Raw genomic sequence first — 6,000 nt, 5'->3', positions numbered from 1 at the left:
AATAGCTGGAAGCTGGAAAAGAACCAGATGCCCTTCAACAGAGGAATGGATACAGAAAATGTGGTACATCTACACAATGAGTATTACTCAGCTATCAAAAAACAATGCCTTTATGAAATTCATAGACAATTGGTTGGAACTGGAAAATATCATCCTGAGTGAGGTAACCCAATCACAGAAAAACACACGTGGTATGCACTCATTGGTAAGTGGCTATTAGCCCAAATGCTTGAATTACCCTAGATGCATAGAACACATGAAACTCAAGATGGATGATCAAAATGTGAATGCTTCACTCCTTCTTTAAAAGGGGAACAAGAATACCCTTCGCAGGGAATAGAAAGGCAAAGATTAAAACAGACACAGAAGGAACACCCATTCAGAGCCTGCCCCACATGTGGCCCATACATATACAGCCACCCAATTAGACAAGATGGATGAAGCAAAGAAGTTATGGCTGACAGGAGCCGGATGTAGATCTCTCCTGAGAGACACAGCCAGAATACAGCAAATACAGAGGCGAATGCCATCAGCAAACCACTGAACTGAGAACGGGACCCCCGTTGAAGGAATCAGAGAAAGAACTGGAAGAGCTTGAAGGGGCTCGAGACCCCTTATGAACAACAATGCCAAGCAATCAGAGCTTCCAGGGACTAAGCCACTACATAAAGACTATACATGGACTGACCCTGGACTCTGACCTCATAGGTAGCAATGAATATCCTAGTAAGAGCACCAGTGGAAGGGGAAGCCCTGGGTCCTGCTAAGACTGAACCCCCAGTGAACTAGACTGTTGGGGGGAGGGCGGCAATGGGGGAAGGATGGGGAGGGGAACACCCATAAAGAAGAGGAGGGAGAGGGATTAGGGAGATGTTTGCCCGGAAACCGGGAAAGGGAAAAACACTCGAAATGTAAATAAGAAATACTCAAGTTAATAAAAAAAAATGGCAACATCTTCGGGAAAAAAAAAAAGAAAGAAAGAAAGTGAATAAGACGCTACATAGTGCCACAGAGCCAAAGTCATCTACCACAGAGAAAAAAAAAATTTCTTACAGTACTTTCAAGACTTCATCTGCTAAGGAATTAAAAATCCCAAGCAAAGCATAATAAAATTATCGGCATCCAACTCATGGACCCCTTAGGACTTACATACAGATTGAAAGTCAGGCCTGTCTTTCAGTATTAGCTCTTTTACATATCCTCTGGGTGCCCTGAAAAACTTCATGTTTGTTGAAACTTGTATCTTTTTATCTATGAATAATATGTAGAAATACTATAAGAAGAGCCTGAAAAACAAAGTTTAAGAAAGGATAAGTGTTCTAGTACTACAATATTTTTGACAAATTTCTAAATTTGTCTGTGGAGTGACCATGCATTTATGATTTGAAAATGTTTTTCATCAATGATTTAAACAATTTTTAGCTTTATGAGTTTAGAATTTCTTTCATAATTTTCAATTTCAATATTGGAATTTCCTACTAAGTCCACCCCACAAGAGATGGCATAACAATATATTTAAAAACCAGTCTAATTGCAGGAAGAGTGAATATGAAGTAAAGAGTAAACTGCAATAAAGAGTATTAAATGTGAAGTGTCTCATATCTTTAACAAGGAGACATGCTTGACAAAGACGCATGACTTACTTTCTAAGATAATGAGTTCCTTAGGAAGCCCTTTCTGAATCCAGAATTCATTGTCTGAATAAGCAGGTCAGGGTTCCCAGTTGATACTATTCCTGCAAAACAAGTTCAAACAGAAAAGCAAATGTGTGTGTGTGTGTGTGTGTGTGTGTGTGTGTGTGTGTGTGTGTGTGTGTGTGTGTGTGTGTCTGCATGTATGTACATTCATATTTGACATCAGGGAAGTGAACATGAGGAGAAACACTAGAGGAAGAGTCACAGTGGGTTGAGACTTCAAGGACTAGTTTCCAAGGGTTTTTCACTGACCTGCAGTGTTAGAATGCTATCAATACACTACAGACACATGACATTGCAAAGGAGCATAATATTTGGCAAAAGAAAGAAAAACAAATCCTAACTGTGATAATTTATCAAATGCATAAACATAAATCTTCTGAACCAGAACTTCTGAACCAGTTCTGTTTCTCAACAGAAGAGGAGAGCCTGTGATTAGGGGAAGAGATTGTCTGGGGAGATAAGAGAGTATGTGGGGTGGGTCTGTATTGAGGCCAGATGCCCATGTCCTCCTCTCTCAGCCTGTGTGTGGAATACACTGTGGCTAAAGGTGTCCTGTATAACTGCAGTATTAGCATCCAGCACCTGACAAACCCTTATCAGAAGGCATTGTAAAGAGATTCCAGACAAGCAGCTTTCAATCATTTATTTTTTGCCCCTACTTCTTGCTCCAGAAATGGGACAAAAGTTCAAATTTAAAGCATAATTTTGCATTTTTAAAATCATTTGTCAAGTTGTACTTGCTTGATCCATTAATATAGATAATGTACTACTTCTGTTAATAAAATATGTTAAATAACTAAAAAAAATAAGACTAGGAGGCAGGGAGAATTGTTTTATTAGTTTCATGTTTTTCCCCAACCCCAAGGGGATTCCGGTCTAGGGCCAAATCAGTGCTAATTTGTCATCCCTGATGCTGAGGTTCATAGCATAAACTAAGACCCAGCTGCACTCCACAAACCAAACCAAACGACACCAAGTGGCAGGCTCAGACTTCAGCCTGAGGGGTTATCAAATGATGTTCTTTGCTAAGGCTGATATTGAAGGTCTATCCTCCTATCTCAGCCCACAAAGAGTTAGAATGACAGGTAAATATCACCATACCTAACTCAGAAGCCAAAACAATTGAACGTAATCATCTTTAGAGGGATGATTTGTCTGCACACACCTTTGATATGGAAACCATGGATTACAGCTAATGGGGAGACAGTTTTGGCTTAAAGGATAAACTATTTCGAGTAGACCAGCAGCCTTATCCTGCAGACAGTTGTCATTCTGCTGTTGCTGTTTTCCTCCCTGGCAATCCCATTATGCGTTCAGGCCAGCCAGCCCTGAGCAATATGGCAAATGACCCCTTTCCTGTGAGTCTTTCCTGACCATGTTGGGTGAAAGCATGTGATTTCTTACCTTTGTATCACTGGTTAAAGAACACTATGAAGGCAACTTCTAGGAGATTGTCTAGCACTCACAGCTCCAAAGGCATATGAATCAATCTCGGTTAGGGGCATGGCAAAAAGTGGCAGACATAGAGCAGGGAGCTGAGGGGCTTAAACCACTTACTGTAAACAGAGAGAGAGAGAGAGAGAGAGAGAGAGAGAGAGAGAGAGAGAGAGAGAGAGAGAGAGAGGCTTGAGAATGGTTTCAAAACCTCAAACCCCAGCAATATTCTGCAAGGTCTATTCCCTAAACCTCTCCAAATAGCACCCACGACTGCAAAGCAAGTGTTCAAATACATGAGCCTATGGGTCTCCCTGAAATATTCATCAAATAAAGATACGTTGGGACACAAATAGAGACCAGAAGCTGTGTATTATCTAAGTCCATAGAAAAATGCCGCTTGCAGATTATGAACTAGGGACAGAGCAAAGGAAGAATAGCAGTATATTACTTCCAAGCACAAACCAGGAAAACCTTGAGGAGTTTGCATCTGGACTGTGTCCTTCAGGGATATCTTACAGTCCTCTCTTGCTGTGATGGGACTGCAATGGCCTGGTAGAGCAGACAAGTTGGGTCTTGATCAGTTGAAGCATTTTCTTTCCTAGGTTCAGCTGGATCAGCACAGAGATGTTAAGGGAGGACAGTGTCCTCTTTTGCCAGTGGTAAGGATGGAGAGATCTGAAGCAGGCTGTGTTTAAGGCATTTACCTGTGTCTGAGTCAACTCAAGTGTGTGCTCATGGGCATCAAGTCCAGCTGGCTTTGCATAGCTTTAAACATGCAACTGTGGGAGGAAACAGTGGTCTGAGCATGGGCTCATCCTGTGTGTGGGATGCCAGGAAATTACTGATTATAGAGTAGATGACACTTGTAGGTAACTGTGTCTCGATAGCCAGGGAATCCTAGGCTCAGTTCAGGTTCTATCCTAGCATGTTTGACGCTGGCTCAACTACAACCCTTTTGTAGAAATATTTTATCTCCTTCTTAAAGGTACACGATTGTGATTTTCAAAGTTATTTTCAGCCAAAGAACCACTGCCTCAAAGTAATATAGCACCTACATTGAATACATATTTGTCTGTATGACTTTCAAACATGTATTGTTCTTTGATTCTATATCTGTCTTTGCTTTTGTCGTCAACAAAGGAGCTAGGTCCATAGCGTGTCTACAGGGCAAAGATTGGTTTCCAGTTTCCTTTCAAACTTCGTGGCACTAACTTCTCTTCCTACATACATGCATGCCTTTGGAGGTTATGGGATCCAAAGGGACATTCTACTGCATCTCACAGGAGAATGTATCACTGTGACTAGTAGGAATGCGGAGAGACATTAAGCTGTAGCTACAAGTCATGTCATCTCTGACGTTTCTGGTGATACAAGACCCTAAGGCTGCATGGGGTTTTCATTTTGCTTAAGTTAAATCAAGCACCTTTTAGTGGACTAATGGGGTTCTGCTTGCTTCTGACTTCCAAGTGCTGGATTATAGGTATGAGCCCGAAGCCTCACAGCTTGCACTTCTTAGCAATGTGAAGGCAACAAAGGGAGGCTTTTTTAACACAAAGGCACACATTCTTCCTACAACCTCAAGCCAAGACCTGCCTAACATGAAGAGAAGCCCAGGACATCTTGCACACTGTGGACACAGCACTCTCTGTGAGTTTCTCAACAGTAGACTTACTTCTCCATCCCAAGGTTCATTATTTAACAGCCTCCTTGATTCACACTCATTTCTACTTGTGAATTATGCTTTTGCCCCTGTGCATCTCTTATGACTTAAACCTGCACATATGTCATGTATGTTCTCTTTAGAATAAACACACCAAGGCTTTCCCAGCTGTGTGGTTCTCTAGCAATGGCCACCTCCCCTAGGGAAAAACACTGCTTTTCTCTGTAGCTTCCCACTAGAAGCTAAGTGACTGAAGTTATTTCCAAACCTCACACCCTTCTGTGATGACTCATGAAGAAGTAGAATTTTCTAGTTCTTTCAACCTTTGGGATATAAAAGATAGATGTGGTTCAGATGATTTTAGCCTAGAGGCAGCAGTGACTGAGATGAAGAAGCTCAGAGGGACCCATGGTGCTGAAGCACCCTGTTGCTATGGATACTGAGCACACAGGAGGGAATGGAGCTGATTGGGAGGGGCTTCATTAGGTCTGGGCATTGGTGGGAGTTGGGGTACAGGTTTTGGGGAGAGACACTGAAGTCCTGGCCTCCATGGACCCTCTGTGATCTCACTTCTGGTCTGGGCTTTTGGGAGAACCCTCTCTAAGAGGGGGCAAGCTGGTCTGTGAACACAGGGCTGAGGCCCTAATGGACTAAATCACATGCAGCATTGAGTGTCCTTAGTAGGGGGAAGAGGTAGGACCTGCTCAGAACCCTGTGAACTTTAAACCACAGAGTTTCTAGATTTAGCTGACTGGGAATGAAAGAGATGGGGTGGAGCTGGGAGGGCAGAGAAAGCCTGGCCTTGTTTCCAGATGAGGATAGAAAATCCAAGAGTTGTCCCTTAATGGTAAAGCTATGGGAGAGAGACACCCTACCCAGGAAGGCCCATCTACCAGTGACTTCAGCTATCTCTTCTGTGTCTCACAGACAACCGAGCTTTCCCTCTCATGTTTTCCATATGACATAGAGGAGGTAGTAGGTGACCCTGAGCCCCAAGACGGGAGACTCCCAACTTTTTTTCTTGATGGTGCTCACTTTAGACCTGTCACAACGGCAGGCACTAGAGAGACCTGGAACAGAAAAATGAGCTGAGCATTGGACTTGCATGGGCTTTGAATAGATGCATGTATGGAGACGGGGCAAGTAGACCGCAAAAATGAGCTGTTGGCCACCCTAACAGAGTTGGTCCCTGTGAATGGACATGAA

Source organism: Rattus rattus, chromosome 12 (genome assembly GCF_011064425.1).
Source record: "Rattus rattus isolate New Zealand chromosome 12, Rrattus_CSIRO_v1, whole genome shotgun sequence".
In the NCBI taxonomy this organism is placed as follows: domain Eukaryota; kingdom Metazoa; phylum Chordata; class Mammalia; order Rodentia; family Muridae; genus Rattus; species Rattus rattus.
Note: the sequence above shows the minus strand (reverse complement) of the source record.